The sequence below is a fragment of the Hyperoodon ampullatus genome (assembly GCF_949752795.1).
Source record: "Hyperoodon ampullatus genome assembly, chromosome: 8".
Classification (NCBI taxonomy): domain Eukaryota; kingdom Metazoa; phylum Chordata; class Mammalia; order Artiodactyla; family Ziphiidae; genus Hyperoodon; species Hyperoodon ampullatus.
The window spans coordinates 54,948,700-54,976,491 of NC_136921.1; the positions used below are offsets into that span (position 1 = coordinate 54,948,700).

At 38.1% G+C, this 27,792-nt stretch overlaps 1 protein-coding gene and 1 pseudogene across 2 annotated transcripts in view; one reads left to right on the plus strand and one right to left on the minus strand.

The window, feature by feature from the left end:
* THSD7B (thrombospondin type 1 domain containing 7B) overlaps positions 1-27,792 on the plus strand; it is a gene marked incomplete at both ends in the record, with an annotated part of 801,311 nt that overhangs the window by 79,992 nt on the left and 693,527 nt on the right. The window lies entirely within an intron of this gene.
* Positions 1-27,792, minus strand: part of LOC307056943 (ferritin light chain-like) — a 79,913-nt pseudogene that overhangs the window by 49,389 nt on the left and 2,732 nt on the right. The window lies entirely within an intron of this gene.

The following is a 27,792-nucleotide window of genomic DNA, read 5'->3' on the forward strand; positions in this document are numbered from 1 at the left end:
GAACAGAATAATGCAATAAGAGTTTCAAAAGAAGACTTCACCATACAGTAGAAAGAATCAGTGACCCAGAGGAAAGGATATGAGAAATTTTCCAGTAAAAGAGCAAAAAGAAGAAAAGAATGAGAAAGTGAAGAAATCTTATGACACCTATGGGACGCAATGAAAAGAAATAATATTCACGTTTTTGGAATTCCAGAAAGAGAAGAGAAAGTGATAGATAGTATATTTAAGGCAGTAATGGCTGAGAACTTCCTAAACCTGGGGAGAAAAGTGAACATACAGATCTGTGAGGCCTTAAAGACCTCAAACAGATTGAACTTGCATAGAGCTCCACTGAGAAATATAAAATTAAATTGTCAAAAGTCAAGGACAAAGAAAGAATTTTAAAAGCAGAAAGAGAAAAGAGAGAAGTTGCATACAAAGGAATCCCCATGAGACTATCAGTGAATTTCTCAATGGAAACATTTCAATCTAGGAGAGAACGGGATGACATATTCAAGATATTGAAAGACAGCTACTGTCAGCCAAAAATACTATACATGGCAAAGCTGTCCTTCAGAAATAGGAGGAATAAAGACTCCCAAACAAATAAAAGCTGAGGGAGCTCATTACCACTAGCCTTACAAGAAATGCTAAAGGGAGTTATTTGAATGGAAGTAAATGGATACTAATTAACATCATAAAAACATAAAAAGATAGCCTAAAACTCACTGCTAATGGTAAATACATAGTCAAAATTAGATTCTGTGATTTGATAATTGTGGTGCATAATTCACTTACAACTGTAGTTTAAAAGGCAAAAAAATATTTACAAATAATATGGCCAATAAGGGATTAATATCCAACATATATAAATATCTCATATAACTCAACATCAAAAAAACAAACAATCTAATTAAAAAATAGGCAGGAGAACTGAAGAGACATTTTTCCAAAGATGAAATGTAGATGGCCAACAGACAGGTGAAATAACATTCAACATCACTGATCATCAGGGAAATGCAAATCAAAACCACAATGAGATACCACCTCATGACTGTCAGAATGACTATTATCAAAAAGTCTACCAATAACAAATGTCAGCAGGATGTGGAGAAAAGGGAACCCTCTTACCCTATTGGTGGGAACGTCAATTGGTACAGCCACTGGGAAAAACAGAATAGATGTTTCTCAAAGAACTAAAAATAGAACTACCATGTGACCAAGCAATTCTATGCCTGGGTATATATTTTAAAAAAAACAAAAACAAAAACACTAATTTGAAAAGATACGCGTACTTCGGTGTTTATAACAGCACTATTTACAATTGCCAAGATATGGAAGCAACCAATTTACAATTGCCAATATTTGTTCATCAACAGATGAATGGATAAAGAAGATGTGGTGTGTATGTGTATACACACATACACACACACACACACACACACACACACGCACAATGGAATACTACTCAGCCATAAAAAAGAATAAAATTTTGCCATTTGCAGCAACATGAATGGAGTTGGAGGGCTTTATGCTAAGTGAAATAAGTCAGAGAAAGAAAAATGCTGTATGATACTGCTTATAGGTGGAATCTAAAAAAAATACAACAAACTAGTGAATATAACAAAAAAGCAGATTCAGAGATATAGAGAATGAACTAGTGGTTACCAATTGGGGGGGAAGGGCAATATAGGGGTCAGAGAGTGGGAGGCACAAACCATTGGGTATAAGATAGGCTACAAGGATGTATTGTAAAACATGAGGAATGTAGCAAATATTTTGTAATAACTCTAAATAGAGTGTAACCTTTAAAAGTTGTATTTAAAAAGTTAAAAGGAACCATAGCCACAATAATCTGTTATTAGTTACACAATATCAAAATATGTAAATTATAATGGCAGTAATCTAAATTGTGATGGGGTGGAGAAGTAAAAGTGTGACGTTTAGGAGTTCTGTTGAAATTAAACTGTCACCAGCTTAAAATACAGTGTTATAATTTTAACATATTTTATCTAAGTTTGATGGTAACCTCAAGGGAAAAACCTGTAACAATTACACAAAAGAAAATTATAAAGAAGTCAAAGCATGCTGATACCAAAACATACAAAAAAGAGAGCAGGATAAGAAACAGGGAACAATAGATCTACCAAACAACCAGAAAACAATTAACAAAAGGGCAAGAGTAAGTCTTTACCTATCAATAATTATCAATAGTTTAATTGTAAATCGATTAAATTATCTAATCAAAAGACATAGAATGGCTGAATGGATTATAAAAACTAATACCAAATGATATGTTGCCTACAAGAGACTCACTTCAGCCTTAAAGACACACATAGACTTAGATTGAAGGGATGGAGTAAGTTATTTCAAGTAAATGGTAACCCCAAATAAGCAGAGGTAGCTATATTTATATCAGAGAAAATAGATTTTAAACTAAAAATGGTAAAAAGAGAGAATGAAGGTCATTACATAATGACAAATCTATCAAGGAGTTAAAACAGTTTTACATATTTATGTGCCCAGCATTGGAGTACCTAAATATATAAAGCAAATATGAAGAGATAAAAAGAGAAATAAACAGTAACACAATAACAGTTGAGGACTTTGATACTCCACTCTCAACAATGGATAGATTATCCAGACTGAGAATTAATAAGGAAACAGCATATTTGAACAATAATATAAACAGAATGGACCTGACTGACATGTGCAGAACATTCTATTTAATAATAGGGGAATACACACTCTTCTCTAAGTTATCTATCTTAGAAGTGATCTTCTAAGATAGATCATATGTTAGGCCACAAAAGAAGTCTTAGCAAATTCAAGAAGATTGAAATCATTCCAAGTATCTTCTCTGACCACAGTGATGTAAAACTAAAGATCAATAACAGGAGGAAAACTGGAAAACTTCACAAATACATGGAAATTAAACAATACTCTCCTCAACAATGAATGGATCAAAGAAGAAATTAAATGGAAAATTAAAAAGTTTCTTGAGACAAATGAAAATGGAAGCACAAAGAGAACAGAAAAACAAAAGATTAATCAAACTAAGAGTTGGTTCTTTGATAAGATAAACAAAATTGAAAACATCCTAGCTAGACTATCCAAGGCAAAAAGGAGAGTAACCCAATTAACAAAATTGTAAACAAAAAAGGAGACATTATAACTGATACCATAGAAATACAAAGGATCCCAAGAGGCTACTATGAACAACTACATGCCAATAAACTGGACAGCCTAGTAGAAATGGAAAAATTCTTAGAAACATACAACTTAACAAGAATGAATCAGGAAGGAAGAAATAGGAAATCTGAATAGACCGATTACTAGTAAGGAGAGTGAATTCGTAATCAAAAATCTCCCAACAAAGAAAAGCCCAGGGGCTTCCCTGATGGCCCAGTGGTTGAGAGTCCACCTGCCAATGTAGGGGACTTGGGTTCGTGCCCCGGTCAGGGAAGATCCCATATGCCATGGAGCAGCTAGGCCCATGAGCCATGGTAGCTAAGCCTGCACGTCTGGAGCCTGTGCTCCGTAACGGGAGAGGCCGCAACAGTAAGAGGCCCGTGTACCGAAAAAAAAAAAAAAAAAAAAAAAGAAAAGCCCAGGACTAGATTGCTTAACTAGTGAATTTTACCAAATATTTAAAGAATTAACACTAATCCTTCTCAAACTCTTTCAAAAAATCAAGAGGAGGGGGCTTCCCTGGTGGCGCAGTGGTTGAGAGTCCACCTGCCGATGCAGGGGACACGAGTTCGTGCCCCGGTCTGGGAAGATCCCACATGCCGCGGAGCAGCTGGGCCCGTGAGCCGTGGCCGCTGAGCCTGCACATCCGGAGCCTGTGCCCCACAATGGGAGAGGCCACAACAGTGAGAGGCCCATGTACTGCAGCAAAAAAAAAAATCAAGAGGAGGGAACAATCCCAAACTCATTTTACAAGGTTGACATTATCCTGATACCAAAACCAGAAAATGATACTACTAGAAAAGGAAACTACAAGCCACTTTCCCTGATGAATATAGAAGCAAAAGTTCTCAGTAAAATACTAGCAAACCAAATTCAGCAACACATTGAAAGGATTGTTCACCATGATAAAGTGGGATGCAAACAATCGTTCAAACATACCCAAATTAATCAGTGTGATACATCACGCTAATAGAATGAAAGAAAAGAATCATGTTATCTCAGGAGACAGAGAAAAAGCACTTGACAAAATTTAACATCCATTCATGATAAAAACTGTTAACAAATTAGACATAGAGGAACATATCTCAACATAAGAAAGCCCTTATATGACAAGCTGTTAGCTAATGTCATACTCAATGGTGAAAGGTTGAAAGGTTTTCTTCTAAGATCAGGAACAAGACAGAGGTGCCCACTCTGACCACTCCTATTCAACATTGTACTGGAAGTCCTAGTTAGAGCCATCAGGGATAAAAAAGAAATAAAAGTATCATAATTTGAAAGGAACAAGTAAAATTGTCTCTATTTGCAGATTACATGATTTTATATATAGAAAATTCTAAAGACTCAACAAAAAAACTGTTTTTCTTAAAATAAATCTCTTGACTTCAGTGTTACATTGTTTTTTTAAAATTTATTTATTTTATTATTTTTGGCTGTGTTGGGTCTTTGCTGCTGTGCATGAGCTTTCTCTGGTTGTGGTGAGTGGGGGCTACTCTTTGTTGTGGTACACGGGCTTCTCATTGCGGTGGCTTCTCTTGTTTTGTAGCATGGGTTCTAGGCATGCAGGCTTCAGTAGTTGTGGCTTGCGGGCTCGGTAGTTGTGGCTCACAGGCTCTAGAGCGCAGGCTCTGTAGTTGTGGCACACAGGCTTAGTTGCTCCATGGTATGTGGGATCTTCCTGGACCAGGGCTTGAACCCGTGTCCCCTGCATTGGCAGGCAGATTCTTAACCACTGAGCCACCAGGGAAGCCCAACCAAAAAACTTTTAAAATCTATCACTGAATTCAATAAAGTTGAAGGATACAAAATTAACATGTAAAATCAGTAGCATTTCTATTTACTCACAACAAATTTTATGAAAAAGAAATAAAGGAATTAATCCCATTTACAATAGCATCAAGAACAATAAAATACTTAGAGATAAATTTAAACAAGGAGGTGAAAGATCTCTATTTTAAAAACAATAACACTCTGATGCAAAAAATTGAAGAAGATGCAAATAAATGGAAATATGTCCTACGTTCATGGATTAAAAGAATTGATACTGTTAAAATGGCAATACTTCCAAAAACTGTCTGTGGACTTAATGCAATCCTTATCAAGATTCCAATGGCACTTTTTTACAGAAGTAAAAAAAAAAAGCAGTCCTAAAATTTATATGGAACCACAAAAGACCTTGAGTAGCCAAAGAAGTCCTGAGAAAGAACAAAGCAGAAGGTATCACACTTTCTGATCTCAAGCTATACTATAAAGCTATAGTCATTAAAACAGTATGGTTCTACTTAAAAACTGACAGGAAGACCAATGGAACAAAATCAAGAGCCCAGAAATAAACCTAAGTATATACAGTTAACGAATATTTGACAAGGGAGCCAAGAATACTCAATGGAGAAAAGACAGTCTCTTCAATAAATGGTGCTGGAATAATTGGATATTCACATGTAAAAGAATGAAATTAGACCCATATCTTATGCCACTCACAAAAATTAACTCAAAATGGATTAAAGACTTAATGTAAGACTTGAAACCATAAAACTCCTAGAAGAAAGCATAGGGAAAAACTCCTTGTTGAGTCTTGGTAATGATTTTTTAGATATGATACAAGCAATAAAATAAAAAATAAACAAGGGGGACTACATCAAACTAAAAAGCTTCCGTACAGCAAAGGGAAACCATCAACAAAGTGAAAAGACAACCTATGGAATGGGAAAAATATTTTCAAACCTTATATCTGATAAGGGGTTAATATTCAAAAAATAATAAGAACTTATGGAACTCAATAGCAATAACAACAGCAAATAATCTGATTTAAAAAATGGGCAAGGACCTGAATAAACATTTTCCCAAAGAAGATATACGAAAGGCCAACAGGTAGGTGAAAAGATGCTCAGCATCACTGCTCATTAGGGAAATGCAAATTAAAACCACAATGATCTATCACCTTACTCTTGTTAGAATGACCATCATGAAAAAGACGGGATAACAAATGCTGGTATGGATGTGAGAAGATGGAACCCTTGTACACTCTTAGTGGGATTTCCATAGTGATACAACCACTATAGAAAAGCAGTATAGAGGATCTTCAATAAGTTAAAAATAGAACTATCATATGATCCAGCAATTCTAATTCTGGATATATATCCAAAGGAAATGGAAATGCTAACTCAGATTTATCTGCACCCCCATGTACATAGAGAGCAGCATTACTTACAATAGCCAAGACATGAAAACAAGCAAAGTATCTTTCCATGGATGAATGAATGAAGAATTTGTGGTGTATGTATGTGTGCATATATATATGAATATTATTCAGCTATATAAAATGAGGAAATCCTACCATTTGCAACAACATGGAAGGACCTTAAAGGCATTATGCTAACTGAAATTAGACAGAGAAATACAAATACCCTATGATCTCTCTTATATGTGAAATCCAAAAAAAAAATACCAAGAACCAAAACACAGAAAAAGAGATCAGACTTCTTGTTACCAGAGGTGGAGGGGAGGGAGGGGAAATTAGAGGAAGGCAGTCAAAAGGTCCAGTTATAAGATAAATAAGTACTAGGGATGTAATGTACAGCATGATGATTATAGTTAACACGGCTGAATGATATATTGGAAAATTGTTAAGAGAGTAATTCCAAGAGTCCTAATCACAAGGAGAAAATTTTTTTCTTTCTTCTTTCTTTTCTTTTTATTGTATATGAGATGATAGATGTTAGCTGAACCTATCGTGGTAATCATTTCACAATATATGTAAAGCAACTCATCATCCTGTATGCCTTAAACTTATACAGTGATGTATGTCAGTTATTTCTCACTAAAACTGGAAAAAACAAAAACAAACAAAAAAATCAAATAAAATCTTAGAAGATAAAGTTGAAGAATGTTCGGCACCAAATAAACAAAACAACACAAAAAGAAAGAAAAGGAAAAGTGTAAGAAAGAGCTAAAACAAAAGGAAAATATAAAACCATTAGAAATTCAACTTTAGAGGTCTAACACTTGACACATAATAATTTCAGAAATACAGAACTTAAAAAATAAGTGATAAAATAATGATATAACACAAGAAATTTCCCAGAATCAAATTATATCAGTAACTAGATTGAAAGGTCCTATCAAGGTCCAGCTCAGTAAGTTAAATGAAGCAAACCTACTCCAAAGTACAAATAACGAAAAACAATATCAGAAATAAAACATCCTAAAATTTTTTGGAGAAAAAGAATGAAAAAAAGCTTATGTACTGAGAACTGAGAATAAAATTACTTTGGGTTTCAGGCTAGTAAGATTGGAAGCTATAATGTAATATATTAAAGCTTTTAAAATTCTAGCCAGATAATTATACTTAAATATAGAATAAAGAGACTTTCATACTTCCATATTTCAAAAATTAACTTTTTTCAGGAAGCTACTTAATGATGCGTTCCAACAAAACAGTGGAGTAATCCACGGAAGCAGAAGCTACTGGAATATTCTCTACCTAAATGAAGAGAAAAACTCAAGAACCATGTACAGAATATCTAAAACAAGAAGGAGTAAGACAGAGGGAATTTCCAGTAAGTCTGTGATGGGAAGTTACAGAACTATGGCTCTCAGGCCTAAAAAGTAGCTGGTTTAGTTTGTAGCTGGAGAAAGGAGAACACAAGGAGGGAGCTCCTTAATTAAAAATGCATTGATAGATTATTAGGTATATTTATGGAGACTGTCTTGCTTTTCTCAGTACAATCCTGATTTATACTTATTGTTCTGGCATAATCATTGATAATTCATACTTTCACCCTCAGAAGTGTCCCAGGTAGGAAATTAAATTACATGGTCACACCAGACATGTTCTTTCATGGGAGAAATTATCTTGAATGACTTATGTATGGTGTAACAAGAAAAAGCTATAGGCACAAAACTAAGCAAATGAAAAAATGTGACATATTTTAAATTCCAAGAAAATTATTGCATAGAAAAGCAAATGTAATCATTGTTTATCACTGTACACAACAGTCCAGAAACAGAAAGAGGATCATCCCTGCTGAAATCTCTTTCTTAGAATCTAGGAAACCTTTCCCAGTAACTCCCCAGGACCTTCCCATCAAGTCACTATGACAGGATTAGTTGTATGTCTGCACCTAAAACCCTATCACTGTCAAGGAGAATGGACCACCATGACGGGCTTAGAGTCTTAGACCAAGGGTAAATGTTGGATAGGTAACCAGCATAATGCTGAACTTGGCTGGGATAGGAAGTATTCAGAAGTAGTGAGAGCCATGTTCTTATCTACTGTGGAAGTTAGTACATGATGTCCAATTTGATGAATTAAGATATAGAAGTATAAGTATATTATTTAGAAATCCGGTGATCAGTATCAGCAGTAAAAATAATTTTAAAGTAGTTACTGTGGAAAACAGGCAGAGAGAGTAGCAACAGGGTTTTGGGTTTTTTTTTTTAATACTTCATTATGTCTTTCAGTGTTATTTGGTGTTTAAACAATGCACATGCATTTGATAAAATGCTATTTTAAAAAGTAAAATAATAAAGACCTAATACCATAATTTTAAGTAACAGCATAACCTTCCATTACTTAGTTCCCCATAACGTTTAATCAGCCCGCTATTGAAAAGTATTTAGGTTGTTGAAAACTTTTGCTATTGCAAATCATGAAGGGATCATGAAGCATGAGACTTAGTTCATTTAAAATACTTTAGACATACTTATAGACATTAAGTAAACCTAGGTTTGAGGCAAGTTATTACTAGGGAGGAAGTCCTAAAGGGTTAAAACTGTGGGTCTCAAGTGCTGCAGCACATTTGAATCACCTGCAGAGATTTTATAATATCTCACTACTTGGGCTGCACCCCAAAACAGCTGCATCAGAACTTCTTTTTGGGGTGAGGCAGCTTCATAGACATGGTTTTATTTTGAAAATTCTTCCAGTGATATAGTTAATATGCAAGTGTGAAAATCACTGAATTCAGGGAGATCATTACCCTCCCCCTCCAAAAAAATCATGATTTAAAAACATTTAATATGTCATTGGTGTAAATTTAATCAAGATTATAAATTATGTAATTTCTTACACCCATTACTTTCCTCTTCATATCTTCTCTCATCTCCAGTCTTGCCTTCCCTGTCACTCACAGTCTGAACACCATGCCTCAAGGCAAGGAATCTTAGGAAGTGCAAAAGTTATAACAGGGGGATATGGCTTCTTTCTTCTTTCCTTTATATTGTAACCAGTCTTCTCATTTTTCTAGAGGCGCAGACGATGTCTTGTCTGTACTGGCCATTCAGAATTCTATGTGCTTCCTTAAGCGACCTAACTCTCCTTTCAAATGTGGGATTAATGTCTTGTCCATTTTTATACCCCTCACATTTGTTTTCTTTCAGTATGAATGGGTCTTTCATTTCCAGGTGGAATACTTAGTTTCTACTTTTACATCCTATTTTGGCAAATAGATTGAATTTAAAGATTAAATAGCTTTGTTTTTATTTATTCTTCTTTATAAACGCTTCTTTATAATGGCGTTTTTAAAAATCAGTATTTGTCATTACAGAACAAGCACAATTCATCATTTTCAAAAATTATTTGTGAAAACAGATTTCCAAGTCTTCAACATATTCATTCTATTATTGTACCAGTAGAAACGTGTTTTCAGTTTACTTTTCTGATCAAAACCAAACTTGACGAATACAGTGAGTGCACTGCTATACCATCTGTAGCAAGCTGTTGTAATTGTTTCAAATTGCTGTTTTTTTTAGCACATTATTGCATCTGGTATTTTCCATAATTAGGTTCATTAGAGTAACACCCTTGAGTTTTAATATTTAGGGTAATATTTTTGAACTCTGGCATTCTGGGGGTAAAAGTTAGTATGTGGGGTTTTGATGAAAGCAGATATTTTATTCCTTAATGACTTGTACTGGTTAGGGAAACAGTATTTTAAAATTAAAGTATTGTGAGATACTGCTCTGTATAGAGACCAATTTCAAAAGGATTTTATCTTTAATGAAAGGTAGATGAAATGGAAGTGCTTAAGTAATGATTCAGATTATGCTCTTTTTCTCGTTATGGTTTATGTAAGAGTTTAATGAATGTTCATCTGAACTTATGACATTTATTTTTATCCTGCTATTGAAAATTATTTGCTCCTTGCATTGTGTATTTCTATTTCTGTAATATTTTGGTATTCTTAGGATTCAAAAATGCTTTTATATGGTTTGTGTCAAAACGTACCATTTTACTTTTATAAAAAGTTTTATACTTTACATTTTATATTGAAATATATGTAAAAGGGTGAATTTAACTTTCTTAGGTAAAATTTAGTGGTTAAGGAACTAGAGATACTGAAGTTTATTTCGAATAAAGATTTCATTGTTGATCTTAAAAGAATTAAGGGAGACCATTCTCCTGTGATGCTTTGTATAAGGGGTGGTACAGAATATCATAGTTTTAGAATTATGGTTTCTTAGAAATCAATTTTATGGGTTTTTTTTTCCTAGGTATGTTTTGCAAATATGCACAATCACCTGGCAACACTGGGTAAAATGTTTCATTTGGTGAATAGTAATAATGATAATAATAATATAAACATCTATTGGATGTTTTTCACATGCCAGAAACTGTGAAGGATGAACCTTCATCATCATTTCTTTTAACCTCACCAAAACAAATAATAACCTCTTAAATAGGTATTGCTATTATATTTAATTTATATGAGTGAACAGAGGCTTAGAGGTTATGGAATTTTTCCAAATCCACACAGGTCTTGTGGCAGACGTTAAGTTTGAAACAAGTTGTGTGCCTCATTTGGTCTTATACATTAAACGTTTGTTCTTTCAAAATTCATTATATAGTATGTCAATCAGGTTCCATTCAAGAAATAGAAAATACTATAGGCATTTAAAACAGAATGACTTTAGTATAGGTATTGGGAAACTGAGAGTGTATCAAGCAGACAAAGCGATAACCCAGAAACTGGTAACTGTAATTGTAGGAATAGCTATCACTTCTTTGTCTGGGATAACAAAGGGAAGAGGCAATGCTATGAGAACCTAAATAGCTCAAGGAGCGGCCACCATGGAGCCAGGACTGGTAACTCTGAGAAGCACCATCCAGCAGGCTAAGACCTTTGGGAGAGTTCTGCAAGGCTGGTCTTCGTCCTTCAGGTGTGCTGTGGGGCTGCTCCTTAGATGCCAAAGGAAGGGAAAGTTAGAGCTATACACTGCTGCTGGAAGAGTACTGATAGGAATTGGAAACAAAGCCTTAGCTCTCCTTTTCTCCTTCCCATCTTTCTCATCTTCCATCAGAGTCTCCTAGTGACAGAAGCTAACCAGAAGGCAGCTGTCAAGGGAATCTGAGAAATGTATGTAGGTCTGAGACTTCCAGCCCCAGGATCACAAAGCAGAGCACAGAAGATGCGGGCTTGGGTAGAGAAAATTGGTAAATAAATGGAACTTATATTCTGGGGTTTAAAAGACCATATTTCCAGGTTATCCCTGAGTAGACAGCTTATCACTTTATTTAGTCTTGACATTAAAAATGTTAATTACTGAGCAGTTGATCAGATTGTTGCACGATGTGTATGACTTGTCAGGATGATCAAAATAACTGAATTTATACAGCTTGGTAGTCAAGCAAAATGGCACAGACAGTGATCGAATTGCTTAAGAATTGGCTACTATTGCCAGATGTTTTGTTTTTGCGGTACGCGGGCCTCTCACTGTTGCAGCCTCTTCCGTTGCGGAGCACAGGCTCTGGACACGCAGGCTCAGCGGCCATGGCTCACGGGCCCAGCCGCTCCGCGGCATGTGAGATCTTCCCGGACCGGGTCACGAACCCATGTCCCCTGCATCGGCAGGCGGACTCTCAACCACTGCACCACCAGGGAAGCCCAATTGTGTATGTTTTTAAAATGTTTCCCAAACTTGTCTAAGATGGGCAGTTACCTCAGCTAGTATGTGCTCCTTTGTCTTCATAGTTAGTTCCATGAAAGGTAGCTGTGTACTTTTAAACTTGGTATACTCAAAACAAGGAGAGAATGAAGAAATGAATTTTAGTCTTATTAGACATGAAGGGGATGTGATTAAATATATTTTTCTTTAAAAATTGTCTTCCTACTGGGAATACATACATACTTAGAATGTTAAAGTGTCTATTTAGAGGAAAAATCATGGTATATTAGACCTCTTTTTGGATGAAATCCATAGAATGAGCTTCCAAAATAATTTTTATATTAAACCTTAAAATATCAATTTTCTTCTTATAACCCCCCAAAGGAGATTTTGTATATGGAAAAAATTAATACTAAACTGAAAAATAAACTTAGCAGATTTTATTTGCCATATCTGTTATAACAAAGAAGTCTCTTTAACATAAATCCAAATTGTGATTTTTAAATAACCTTCTCTGTAGTGCATCTTATGAAATGACTTCTAGAGACTTGATCAAGGGTCTGGGTAAAATTTCTTCCTGTGGGAGGACTGCCAGGTGTTTTGTAGTGTTGTTCAAAGACACCAGTGCACGCCCGCTCTAAACAGAAATGAGAGCAAGGTATTTGTCTGCAAACAAGTGCTAAAACCACACAGGCCAAGAAGTTGCTCTACTGGTGACCTTAAACTTAAACATGGTGACAGGTGCAGGAGCTGAGGGTTCTAGTTTTACCCACCCAGCACAGGATGCTGAGAAGAAGAGAAAGAGCTGAGTACTGGGCAAGAAGAAGGCAGTGCTTTCTGTCGATATGGGTCCCGCCGTGTGTACTTACTTAGTGGTGAGGATACACCTTACACCTTAGATATGGCATTTATAATTTAAATCATCTACGTGAGTTTTTTTCTTTTTGTGCAACACATCTCCTCTTCTTTGTCAGCTTAGCTGGAAAATCTTACCTGACTCCTCTGATCTTTGCCCACTCAAGTTTGCAGGCCACCTGAGCCTCACGTGGCATCTTGTGATCATTTGTTCACTAACTCTCTTTCTTATTGGTCAGTGAGCTCCATGACATTGAAGACTTTGTTTTACTCATTTGTTGTTGGTGCCTATCACAATGCCTGGCTCTGATGGAGCTCTCAAGAGCTGTTATGCTGGGGGCACTGGGTGAGGTTTTTGGGATACCAAGATGAGTGTGACTCCATTGTGTTCTCAAGGAGATCACGACCTAGTTAGGGGATAGACACACCAACCACTGAGTATCACATAGTGTGAACTGTTTGTCTAAAAGATTTCACTTATATGTGGAATCTAAAAAAAAATGATACAAAACTACAATGAGGTATCACCTCACACCGGTCAGAATGGCCATCATCAAAAAATCTACAAACAATAAATGCTGGAGAGGGTATGGAGAAAGGGGAACCATCTTGCACTGTTGTTGGGAATGTAAATTGATACAGCCACTATGGAGAACAGTATGGAGGTTTCTTAAAAAACTAAAAATAGAACTACTGTACGACCCAGCAATCCCACTACTGGGCATATACCCTGAGGAAACCATAATTCAGAAAGAGTCAGGTACCACAATGTTCACTGCAGCTCTATTTACAATTGCCAGGACATGGAAGCAACCTAAGTGCCCATCAACAGATGAATGGATAAAGAAGATGTGGCACATATATACAATGGAATATTACTCAGCCATAAAAAGAAATGAAATTGAGTTATTTGTAGTGAGGTGGATGGACCTAGAGTCTGTCATACAGAGTGAAGTAAGTCAGAAAGAGAAAGACAAATACTGTATGCTAACACATATATATGGAATCTAAAAAAGAAAAAAAATGATTCTGAAGAATCTAGGGGCAGGACAGGAATAAAGATGCAGAGGCAGAGAATGGACTTGAGGACACGGGGAGGGGGAAGGGTAAGCTGGGACGAAGTGAGGGAGTGGCATGGACATATATACACTACTAAATGTAAAATAGCTAGCTAGTGGGAAGCAGCCGCATAGCACAGGGAGATCAGCTCGGTGCTCTGTGACCACCGAGAGGGGTGGGATAGGGAGGGTGGGAGGGAGACACAAGAGGGAGGGGATGTGGAAATATATGTATACATATAGCTGATTCACTTTGTTATACAGCAGAAACTGATACACCATTGTAAAGCAATTATACTCCAATAAAGATGTTAAAAAAATGATACAAAGGAACTTATTTACAAAACAGAAATAGACTCACAGACATAGAAAACAAATTTATGGTTACCAAAGGGGGAATGGGAGAGGGATTAATAGATACACACTACTGTATATAAAATAGATAACCAACAAGGACCTACTGTATACACAGGGAGCTATATTCAGTATCATGTAATAACCTATAATGGAAAAGAATCTGAAAAAGAAAAAAAGTATATGTATATATATGAATCACTTTGCTGTACACCTGAAACATTGTAAATCAACTATACTTCGATTAAAAAAAAACGAAAGCTATGGCAAATATATGTCCTGTGTTAGATGGAAGAAATAGCATGATACACATGATATGGTAAATATAATGTGATAAGTCCCTCCTTTCAGGAACCTGCTGTTTGCTAACCTGGACTTCATGAATGTGCTTAGTACGTAGTGCAGCCAAGTGGAATGGAAAGTCTCTGGACAGTCCAAACACCTCACATCAATGAAGATTCATTGGGCACTCAGTGTGCAAGCTGATGTGTTTTGCAAGGTGCAGAGTGTAAGCATAGTTTCTGCCCTTAAGGTAGTTATCTTCAGACAGGAAAATAGGATATGAAAGCCTTGAAAGTAAGCTTTTTTTTTAAAGAAAAGACTCCATAAGCACTAACAGGGAGGTCTTTGGTGAAGTATCAGCTGGACAATAAGTGTGATGTATGAGGTCCATATTCTTCCACTTCAATAGGTATTATCTGCCCATCACATCCTACAGAATGATCTAGCTGAAAAAGATGTGGAATGAGCAGGTATGTAGACACAAAAAACACGGGCTTCTAAATGTAGGGGTAGTTGGAATGCTTCTCCTGGGTTTCCTAAGGAGATGTCAGCAGCACTGGTGTTGTTCAGAGTCAGTTCAGTGTATGTTATCTGAGAACATGAATCACAGGGTAGGTAACCATTCCTGCCAACGCAGCAAGAGTACCTTTGTAAACCATCATCCCAGAAAGTTTATTTCTGTCACTTTGTCAGCTTCCACTGGTAAGAAAGTATGATTCTGAAGACTGCTTATAGTTTTGGAAATAGATCTAATGCTGTTTTGACAAACTAAAGATTTGTCTAGTGGGTTTGGGGAGTAACTTGGTGCCACCCCAGAGTCCAGAGGTATTGGTGACGGCAAAAGTGTTGACTCAGTTAGTACCCTGCCCCCTGCCGAATTCACCACCTACTTGTGACAGCATCATGGTGTTGTCTTACTACCTGTCATCAATACAGAAAGGTAGTTACCAATACCTCCATTTCTCCAATGAGAACATTTAGATTCACAGTGGTTCAAGTCACATTTCAGTATGAACCGTATCTATAGATCTGTCCCATCTGGCATTCAGAATATATGCTAGAGAGCAATTAAAAGAGAGCCCTTCTTTTGATTTTGCAAAGTCATTTAGCCAGGGCAGGTGGCTATGATTGCTACAGAATCAAAGATTGGTGTGTCCATTTTGGGACAGTAAGCTGGTGGGAACCACCAGAACTATTCATTTATTTATTACCTGATGAAAGGGCTACTTTTTTATTTTTTATTTTTTTTTATTTTTGGCTCTGTTGGGTCTTCGTTTCTGTGCGAGGGCTTTCTCCAGTTGCAGCGAGCGGGAGCCACTCTTCATCGCGGTGCGCAGGCCTCTCACTGTCACGGCCTCTCCCGTTACGGAGTGCAGGCTCAGTAGTTGTGGCTCACGGGCTTAGTTGCTCCGCCGCATGTGGGATCTTCCCAGAGCAGGGCTCGAACCCATGTCCCCTGCATTGGCAGGCAGATTCCCAACCACTGTGCCACCAGGGAAGCCCAGGGCTACTTTTAAAAATGTAAAAAATATAGAGTGAAAACTGAATTAAAGGGTAGCTATAAATGGATTGGGAAACAAGAAATGAACATGTGAGGATGGCTTTAAATGAGAAATGATGACCTCATCTTCACTACATGGAGAGAGGGATGAGGCAGCCGTGGAGACTGGAAACATCAAGTTGGGAAGGGGATAGCAAGAAAGGTGTGGAAGCTCATCGTTTCCACCAGCCTTTCATCGCACAACACAGGCTTCTGACTTTAGCTCCAGACTGGTGTCATTTTAACTCGGTTTGGATTGTTCCCTAAGCATTTCACATAATCTAGTAATTATGTCCTTTTGGATTTGATCATGAATGTGTGCAAGATTTTACTTTCTGTTTGCCAAAAAGTGTTAAAGTAGAAATAACACATTATTTTTGGAGCAGAAACTACCTCTTCTGGCAATCTTATCAAGTGACTAATCTAAGTGGTCCTTAGATTCAGATGAGAGAATAAACGAGAAAAAAAATCATTTTTACATGGAGTAGAAATATTGTCCCCCTTGAAACTGAAAGCCAGGGGAACTCAGCTGATTAAGACCAAAGCTTTAATTAAAAAACAACAGCAACAAAACTTTATTGAGATCTAATTTACATTCCATAAAATTCACCCATTTTTAAGCATTCAGTTTAATAATTTTTGGCAAATGTACTGCGTTGCCCAGCTGTCATGAAAATCCAGTTTTAGAACACATGCACCACTCCAATAAGATCCCTGGTGCCCTTTTTTAGTTAATCCCCTTTTCCATTCAGCTATAGGCAACCACTAATGTACTTTAGATTTCTATAGATTTGACAAAGGCTTTACTTTAAGGAGAACAAGATAGACCAGGAAGATTTTAGGTTGGATTTTGGTGTCTCTGGCCTCAGAGGTGAGGTAGGGATGCTAGTTATGAGCTCAGGTATTGCAGTCTGAATTTTGTAAGTCTTTTGATTTTTACCTGTTGTACAAGAAATGGCCTTGGGCAGTGGAAGAAAACAATACTTAATATGAATTTGTGAGGAAAAATTCACAAGCTCAAATGTGGAAATCCGTGAGAGGTTTCTCAAGGTTATAGACAAGTTTCCCTGGAAAATGGAAGTATTTTCAGAGTTCTCTCACCTGTAGCCACACCAAGGACATTCTTTGCTGGAAGCTTCCCACACACTGAGCCAGGTTACTCCATGTCAGTGGACGCCAATCTTCCCCAAAATCACCTGAGGTCACACTCTGGCCAGAGAAAGGACCAAACATCTCAAACTACTTTTTACAGAAGCTTCTCAACTCTCTCTGGCAGATTTGGAAGCAAGGATGCCCTATTCTTTATTTTCCATTCAAAGTCTGTTCCACTCCTGCTATAGTCAAAATCAAGCCTGCCAAATCTCCAAGAAGACTTTAATATCCCAGTAACTCTCCCTTCTCTTATTCATCCGTTGAACAAGAATTTGTCATTGTGAGCATTGTTCTATTCTGGATGATAGACAGAATAAGAATAAGAAAAAAACTTTTCCCAGAAGTTTCCCAAAAGTTGTTCTCCAAAAGTTTATGTTTTAGTAAGGGGAGAGAAATAATAAACAAATAAATAAGGTAAATTCAGACAGAGGTCGATGATAGAAAGTAATCAAAGCAGGGTGTTAGAGGAGGCATGATTGGTGATGCAAGATGGCGGAGCTAATATAAATAGGGGATCAGGAGAAACTTCTACGAGGAAATGGACATTTTAGGTTAGACTGGAGTCACACAGGGAGCCAGCCAAGAGAAGATTTGCTAGATGGGCATTCCAAGCAGAGAGCATAGTGATTGCCAGAAGTAGCAGGGCATGAGCGTGTTGTGTTTGAAAGACCAAAGCAAGATTGGTGTGGCTGCAACTTGAGAAGGGAGAGAGTGATCCAAAATGAGATCCGAGAGGCTGGGACCCATGGCATTTGGAATTTATTCTAAGTTAAATAGGAAGCCATGGGGCAGAGGGAAGAGGGGTAGTGATGTGATCTGATTAATAACACTTAATCCAGATTACACTAAGGGCTGGGTGTAAAATGGAATCTGTCTCATGAGGAAGCTGGGAGATCCATTTGGAAGTGATAATGGCAGTGACTTTTATTAGGATCATAATGCCTTCTGGTAGTTTCACATGTTGATTCTTTACATGATGCATCCTCTCTTCATTCTTTGTGCATCCGTTAGTGACACACCTTCTGCTTTATTTCCTTTTTTTTTTTTTTCTTAAATAGTCTTCATGGAATTGGCTAAATTACAGTGAGGATGACTTTGAATCATTGATCAGAAATGTTCTTAGAGATAATATAGTGCAAGCTCCTTATTCTGGAATTGAGGCAGCTGAGGTCAAGAGGAAAATCAGTGACTTGTCTGAGTTTATACATCTAAATAATGATGGAGCCAAGAGTAGAACTCAGGACTCCAGGTGTGTCATTGATTGCTCCTTCCCCTAAGGTCTAGCCTGGTTTCTATGCTCAAAAAATATACTCATTTTAGTATTCTGTGATGTGAGGGTCAGATGGATGGGTCAGTGGAAAAAAGAGGCCTGAGCTAATAGGACAAGCTGGCAGAGTCGATCATTGTGCCAGCCCAAGGTGATCAAAATGCCTGAGCAAGGTTGGCGGAGAGTCAGCAAATCGACAGGACTTTAAAAGGTCAGAGTGATGATGAAGACAGCAGATGGACAGAACAGTCAGGGGCAAACGCCAGGCAGGGAGCAGATGAACCTGAGCCTGTCTGAGGGCTTTACAGGACAGTCAGCAGATGGGCTGCGTCGGAGCGTGGGGCACGAGGCACTGTCATTGACACTAATTACTCGTGATGGAGGTCTTTGCAAAACATGGGGGGAATGGTCTTATTTCCTAGGGCATTTCCTGTAACTGTGGACAAGTTCACAACAGCTTTTTATGTTAAATGCACTCGATTGAGGAACAGGGAGGTATTTGCAGTTTGCCTTTCCCCCTCTCATTCCCTGTTTGAGATGGAGAGATACCGTTTAAGGCCTGCCACAGTGCCCAGCTGATGACATTTCTTTTGAGGATTGCACATTTTCACAAATTAAAATTCCGTTAAAGGTAAAATACTCAGAAGTGAAACAATGCATAACCCGACAGATGAGGTGATTTTTGTAACACAAATTGGCAGGTAAAACAGGAGATTCAGACATGGAAAAGACACCAAAACTGTCACAGCATCTCTGTTGGCACAGTTGGATACCAAAAAAAATAAAAAAGAAAGATGGTTATCTGTTAAATATAATGAGTCTGAACAATTATGAGATTCAATAGAAAGGCTATAATTTTTACCTCATCAGAAAGTACTAGATATATAATTTAGCATTTTAACTCAAATGCTAAATTTTTTTTGTGAGCAGTTCTAATGGCCCAAGTGTGGTGTTGGGTTCTGGTGAGGCAAACAAATTAAAACTTTTTTTTTTTTTTTTTTTTTGCTGTACGTGGGTCTCTCACCGTTGTGACCTCTCTCGTTGTGGAGCACAGGCTCCGGATGTGCAGGCTCAGTGGCCATGGCTCACGGGCCCAGTCGCTCTGCGGCATGTGGGATCTTCCCGGACCGGGACACGAACCCCAGTCCCCTGCATTGGCAGGCAGACTCTCAACCACTGCGCCACCAGGGAAGCCCTACAAATTAGAATTTTATCCTCATTGTCTCTCTTGCCCAACACACCAATATATAATTTTATTTCAGACTTAGAAAAGATCATTTAGTTGATTGATACAGCAATAAAAAGTCATTTTAGATCAACCGAGATAAAAACCTTGACTCAAGTGTCTGTTTCACAATAATCTTCCTTCTCAAGTTACCAAGACCTTACTTAAATGACTAAAGTATGGCACATAAAATTTGTTCCCTAGCAAAACTTTCACTGACGGAAGGCTGTAACGGATCTGAAGGCATTTCCATCTTAAAGTGTCATTTTGATTCTGTGGAAATCATGGGAACTGATTTACTTGTTTGTTTCTTGGTAGTTTAGCTATTTCTGATGTACATGTTCTATTATGGGTTCTTCCATCAGCAGATCCAGAGATCAGGATTGAGGAAATGTAATTTACTTGGGAAGTGCAGGAAAAGCCTATGGGGAGAGAGGAAGTGATGCAGGAAAAGGAAGGCAGCCAATAAAGGTGAGCTATTAAACCAACATTGCAATGGGTGTCTGGAAAACGATGCAAAACATACAGTACATCGAATCTCAAGACATTGATTGAAGACGGCCCTGCCCCGGGAGTATTAACTCCTTAGCACTTCTGGCCTGCCATGCAGTAGCACATCTGGGCAACCCACCTTTCCATCATTCCAGAAACAAAGGTCAGCCACTGGCAATTGGCAGTCAGCCTACTCCCAGCACACAGAATGGCCCCAGGAAAACGCAGGGGCCATTGACAGCCCCTACTACACCTGGTTGGTCCAATTTTAGATTATCTGAAAAACTGAGTAGCACAGAGTTAACTCCTAAAATCTTGGCTCTCTTTTTAAGCCATTACTTCTGTCTTTTCCCCTTATCTATAGTCTAATCAAGAGATTTGAATTCCTTCATCTTTCTATTTATGCTCTCTCCCTGGAAGAAATACTCTGGGACAATCAGGCAGTGGGCAAAATGAGAAGAAACAAAGCTACTTGAATGATTCATAAACTGGAGAAGCAGACCATGCATAATCAAGGGTTGTCAGAATAGGCCTTTGTAACTAAGAGGATGCTTTAGATATTTCAGCTGAATATAAGAACAAATCAACTAGAGCTTGTGTCACTGTCATAATGTCACACATGTAGTAGGCATCTCCATTTGAATATGACACTTTTAGGCAATATAAAAAGCAAGTCAAACCAATGTGCTCCTTTCCCCCTGGAGTCTAAAATCTGAATAAGACACTTGTATCCTGAAATGGATATAAAAGCATAGTCCAGGGTGCACAAAAGCAAGCGCCCCTAATGACCATGAAGGTAAAGTGAGTGAGAAAGCGAGCCAGGCGTAATATGACAGATAGTAGGTAACACTTATCCTCATGGTCAAGAATATAATGTGAGTGGTGGCATCTTTTGTAAAATGAAGAACTTGCACTCTGTCTAAAGCGGACAGGTTGCCCTGTGGAGATGTGGTCCCAGTGGTTTTGGATCAACTGAACTTTCCATAGTAGGTGTATGGATGCTCATGTGACATTGTTGACAGTTTTAAATGAGTAGGTAATTCATAAACATTGAAAACACTATGAAGCTCAGATAAAACACATTTTCTGACCAAATTCAACATGCAGGCCAAATTTAGCTGGAGACCTCTGATGCAGAGAGAAGTATGAATACTAGATGACTTCCACTGCTGAATGTAGAAGAGGTGTGTGTGTATGTTTGTATAAGACAGACAGAGAGAGGGAGGGAGGGCGGGAGGGAAGGGAGAGAGAATCATCTTTGTGCTCACGATGAATATATATATATATATATATATATATATATATTTCTATATGTGTATAAATATATGCATACATATTATTTAAAACAATGAACTAAGTATATTTTCTGAGAGGATGAGTAGGAAGGATATAAAGATAACTATTTTCCATATACTCCTGCCATTTCAATCATGTTTCCACTTCAAGGCCAACTCTGCCATTGCCACATCACTGACTCCTTGCCTTTATCAGAAAAGATTTTTGCAAGAGGGGTTTCTTGGTGTGTAGGCAGATTTGGAGGGAAATCCATAACTCGATAGGTCTGGCATAAGGTAAGAGGTTTACACTGCTCATTTTGTGAGAGAGAGGAAGACATGGAGAGGCTTGTAAGGACTTTGGATCGTAGCTTGAGAATAGAAACAGCATATATTGAGAGTTCCTGGGTGCTGAGTCCTGAGATAGATATTTTCCCTTTGTTATCTCACTTGGTTCCAACAACCATCTTGTATGGTGTTAAGGAACCATTTTGGAAAAGGGAAAATACACCCCTCTATTTATAGCTGTACACAAAGACCTAGAATTTAAACAACTTGCTCCAGATTATAGAAATAATACACATTAAGCACCAAGGCTCATATACAGTTCATACTCCTTAAAGTATGCATGCAACCCTATACATATGATTTTCTAAGCAGCCAAAATTGTTTACATTTTCCAGAAAGTAGGGAACTAGGCATTAATTTGTATTTATGTGTGATATTCCTGTTTGGAATATAGGTTGATAAATGTTGCTCGATTTGGGGACTGTCGGTAGAGCTTGTACTTTTCATGGTGCCTGACCTAACCTGACTGCATTACTCCCATGACCCGTTTGCCTCTTGGAGTCTTTCCAATGGGTTAGGTAGATTTTTCAGAGCAATGTGTTAAGCCATCAACAGACACCTCAAGCATTTCAAAACTTGGCCCTGGAGTAGAGGGGGAGGGTCGGTTCTCCCTAACCCAGGACTTCATGTCTGAGGATGGCTGTCTCAGAGCAAACTGTGGTGGGGACTGTGACCAGAGGTGGGAAATGGATGTTTGCCAGTGGCTCTTGAATGTGATGTGTCACCAAAGCAGCAAAAGCTGGGAGGGAGTTGGAGGTGGAGAAGGGGAGACGGATAGATTGTAAGTAGTAAAGCCAAAATCACAGAGAGAAGCAGGAACCAGCATCCCTGAGAATGGAGAGAGTAACAGTGCTTCCTCATCTCTTGCTCCTCTGAGATCAAGCTCTTCGTCTTGCCTATATTTCTGTTCTATTTCCTAATTCTTCCAGTAAACACCTATTTTTAATTCATACTAGTCTTGAGTATGTTTCTGTTTCTTGAAATTGAATGACCCCATTTAAAGGGGCATTTTTTGGGGAAGTGTGATGTGAATCAATATGGAAGCCATCGTTTTCCCCATACTTGGGAAAAGAAGATGATTGGCAAATAATGACTTGTCCTGACTTCATCATCTTAAGGACCCCAAATCTCAAGCATCTCACTAAGAAAGAAAGGTGGTTGTTACCTGCTTTTGTCCTTCTCATTTTAGTGAGGAAATTGAAGGGAAAAAAAACTGGTTGAAGGTAAAATTCTACATGCCATATTGCGTCAACTTTTTTTTTGAGCCCTCATTTTAGATCTACCAACTGATTTTTCTCCTAAAGGTTTTAAGGAATCAGCTTTGTTTGTTTTCTCCATTTCATATAACATTTTGTATCTTTGAACAGCAACATAAAATTTTAAAATGTGATAGTGTTATTTTAAGTTACACTAATTTTTAATGTATTAAAATTTTTAATGTATGAAACACCTCTGCAGAGATGCTGCTAGAGCATCTATTTTCCCTGATCTGTCTGTGCACAAGGTTAGCAGACAGGAAACAGTTACTTCACCATTCAATAGGTAATTGGAAATGACACTGAGACTATTTTACTTAGTAACAAATGAATCAGCCTGTGTTTTTAACATGTGATTTAGAAACACACTAAGACCACAGATTGGTTCTTTTAGTAACATAATTTCATCATTAATCAGTCAGTATTCATGGGCCACCTTTGGAAAGAGTGTGTTAGATGCCAAAACAAATACATCTAACAGATGTATAGAAGTGTAAATAAATGATTGAGAGAGCTGTCTTTTAACTTTACTAATGATATACTGTACTCTCTCTGATGTTGGACTGAATTGGAAACATTTATGATTAAACTTTCACAGACTAGAGTGATAGGGGAGTGGGTTATCTTTGTTGAATGCATTTTCTAAGTAGTAATGGAAATTATTTTTTCTTAAATAATTATTGTTGAAAATCTATAATAGTATTCTATTCTTCAGCCTGAGAAAAATAGCCTAGTAATGTAGTCGGTAACTCTGGATTCAGTATCTTCTTCCAGTACCACCAATGAGTCCTAATAAGCATCAGGGCTTATTATAAAGTTGAGGAGTAAAATGGACTGTGCTGAATCTGTAATAAGCTGAGAATCTTCCTGGTGTGGGAGTCTGCTTCTCTTTTCTTCCTCCCCATCTCTTCTCTTTTATCTCTTCCTTATCCCACTTTTTCTCCTCTTCTTTAGTAAAAATCCTACTTACAAAATTGTTTTATTGACATTTCCTTTATTCTTGTAAAGCTAGAGTACAAATATAAGACAAAATCCCCATGCTTGAGCAATTTGTTTAATTGGGGCTCAAAGTATAAAATATACAAGTTATGGGCTTGATGTTGAGTGCACGTTGTCATATCCTAGACTCAATGGGGATAATATTCTGAAAATATAAAACCAATGTAGTTTTTTTATTGCCTCCATCCATTGGTTTTCTGCTCCAGCCACTTTGGAAAATAGGAAGCAGGTGGCAGAGGATGTGATGAAGCCCTTGAATCTATGAGAGTAGAAGACCAGAGGAGAAGTAGTAGTAGAAACAAGTGATCTGATACTGTGTCCTAGTTTCCCCCCTCCAGTCACAGCAAAATAAAAATGCTTAGTCACAGAGAGGGTCTGAGTTAGTGACTCCTTGCCTAACGTGGTTGCTTTATTTCCTAGAAGTAATTTGGATGTTCCCTGGTGACCTTTTGGGGTTGGGGGAGGAGGCTGAGCTCAAAGCCTGGTACGTACCCCCCCAGGCTGCAGGATACATAGCTTAAGCCAACAGTTGAGCTGCAGGACATGCTTAGACATAAAGGGATCCCTTGCAAGAGCAAGGGGTAAAGTGGGTGGAGAAGTGTCCTGGACTGAACTAAGAAAAAAAGCCAGGAATTCAGCAGTCACATCTTAGCAGACAACTTTGCAAGTACTCAGGATGGCGTAGCCTAGGTGAAGACACTGACCAAAGACCCACGCAAAACTCAAGTACCTCATTTAATCACCATGGCATCACCTAAGCTTCCTGCTTCCCTTAAGATGCCATTTTGGGAAGAGGATGCATTAGAAACTCTAAAGCCCTGTGATTTATCCATAAAAGACAGAGTTCACCACCTAAAATAATCTTATCAACAGAAAGAGACTAAAAGACCTACATGGTTGCCTTTAAAACGTGATATTGGGACTCCCTGGTGGTCCGGTGGTTAAGACTCTGCTCTTCCACTGCAGGGGGCAGGGGTTCGATCCCTGGTCAGGGAACTAAGATCCTGCATGCCTCGTGACACGGCCAAAAAAAAAAAAGTCGTATTTTCCTGCTGCGTTAACATCCCCGCAAACAGACTGTGAGCACCCCAGCCCAGTGATCAGGTGCCCCAGTGTGATAAGGTGGCCCCTTGCCACAAGTTCTTCTTCCTACCCTCCTCTGACTTTGATGGAGTGACATTCAAACACGCCAGCGTGGACCCCCCTGACTCCTGATCAAGTCACTTGCTCACAGTTCCTCACGCTCTCTGCTGCCCACCACCCTGGTGCTCCCCCCAGGTGCTCCCCTCATGGCCTGATGTGACTGTCTCTCTGGGACCTGTGAATATAGTAGGCTTTGTTTTTCCCTGAGCCTCTTCTCTATCTCCTCTTATGGCCGCACCTGACTGATCATCTCATAAAAAAATATAAAACAAGGCAGAAAAAGGAAAGAAAAGATGATGACACCTTTATTAGAAAATTCAAGTTTTTTTTTTCTCCTTGCTTTTAATGGAGTAGGAATGTGTTTTCCTGTAACATCTGAGTGTGACATGTATAAATTTCAACCCATAACTCCCAGTGAAGTATCTAAGAATCTTTTCTCTACATCCCATCTGTAGGAGGAAAGGGAGAAGCACTCCTAATGGCAGAGGCTGGAAGATCTTTGTAAAGTGTGTTGAGGAATTTGACTTTAAACATAAAGCTTTTTTATGTAGCAAGTTATGTGGAGTGTTGGATTACATGAACACCCTTTTGAGAGTGAGATAGTCTTTGCTGGCTAGAGTAGAGAATGGCCTCCTGGCATCCATGTACAAACCTGCTTTCATTTACTACATAGGACACTTTGTGGTTCCTTTCAGGAGGATGGGACGTTTGGGTTTCAGGTTCTCAAGTTCTGAGTCTAAAGTTGTTGCAAGAAGCAAAAACATACGTGATAACTTTGAGAAGCTTAAAAGCACACTTGTTGGTGGGTAGAAAAGGAATTAGTGACATTCCTTCTCATCATCATCTGTTTTATGTTCCTTGAAATAATTCCCATTACGCAAGCATATACATACCTGCTTTCCTTTCATCCAAAGCTTAAGCGTGGGGGAAGATTTGGTTCAAGACTCTCCTTCCTGTTGAGGTCTTAGGCACACATCCCATCCCTTCCTTCTTTTCAGTATCTGTTTTCTGCATTTTTTATTTAGGGACTCGTTATATTTTGCCTCCAGAATTGTCAATAGTATTATGAGAGTTTACTGTTTCCTCAGGAAAGATTATAAGCCCCATAAAGACAGCACCCATGTCTTACGATATCAGCCTACCCTTCTGGGCACAAAGGAGATTAACTAGATCTTGGTAACTAAAGCTAAAGCCACATGACTATCCCAAATAAATGGATACAATCTTTTAGAAATTCCTGGTGAACCCTTTTAATCAGCTCTATTAAGTCGTGTTTAATAAAAGGCTGAGTGTGATGAACTTGTGTGTTGACTAAAAAAAAAGGAGAACTAAGAAGGTTCTGGAACACTACGAAGGTTCTGGCTGAAAGTGTGGAGGATGATAGATGAAGTCAGAGATTTTGTTACCTGTTGAATCGTGGTGGTTTTGTTTTATCCTTTTGGCACATCAATATGAACTTGGCTGAACATACCCTAGAAATACTGACAAATTATGACAGCAGGTAAGGGATCAGTTAATTCTCCAAGTCTAAAAGTCTGTTCCCCTCCCCTCCTAGCATATGATTTTGGCATCTGCCTCACTAGCAAGCTGCTATGAATCTACAGTGTTGTGAGGGGAAACTCACAATATTTAAGAAATATGAGCATACTGTTTAGATTACATATTTCAAATATTGCACCTCCCCCTTAATGTCTGACTAAAGCCCAGCTGGGAAGTAATTTTGGTTCAGTGGAAGTTGTATGCCAATTTGTATTTTTCAAGTTTTGCTTCAAGGCTCAGTCAAGAGGATCCATCGTGAGCTAACATGCTCACTTTGGCACTTTTGGGGAACGGTCGGAGAACAGTTGGAGTTCCAACTCGAATTGTGTGAAATATTCCAGACTTTTTAGGGTGGATTCCAATTCCATTGGAGAAATTTCATTAGAGAGTTCTATGTTAAGACAGATTCTATTGACTGTCTTTTCAGAAATTGCAACAGGAATGTCTCACTGCAGATATTTTTTTCTCTCTAGAGGGGTTTTAAACCATTTCATGAGGCTGAAAACAGAGTCTTACAGAGTTAGGATGTAATGGACAAGGGGAATACAGTTGCTGCTTATGCTCCCGAAGCTTGCAAAGCAGAAATGTTTACTAAGGTTCCATCACCTTTACTTTTTCCGCTGAACTTTTCAAAACTTACGGAGACTGTAATTGAATTTTGTTATGTGATCTAGAAATTGTGGAACTCCTATCTCTCAGAATTTAGCTTGGGAGCTGTGTTGACATCATAGAACCTGCAGTGTCTCAGAAAGTCTTTTAATGCTTAATCTCACTGAGAGGTAGCATATATATATTTATATATATTTGCGGGCCTCTCACTGTTGTGGGCCTCTCACTGTTGTGGCCTCAGCTGTTTCTCATCCACCCTCCAGGTAGTAATATTATGTTTACATTACAGAATGAAAATGGGAGGCTGGAGGTTTTAAGAGCATGTGTTCTATTAGATTG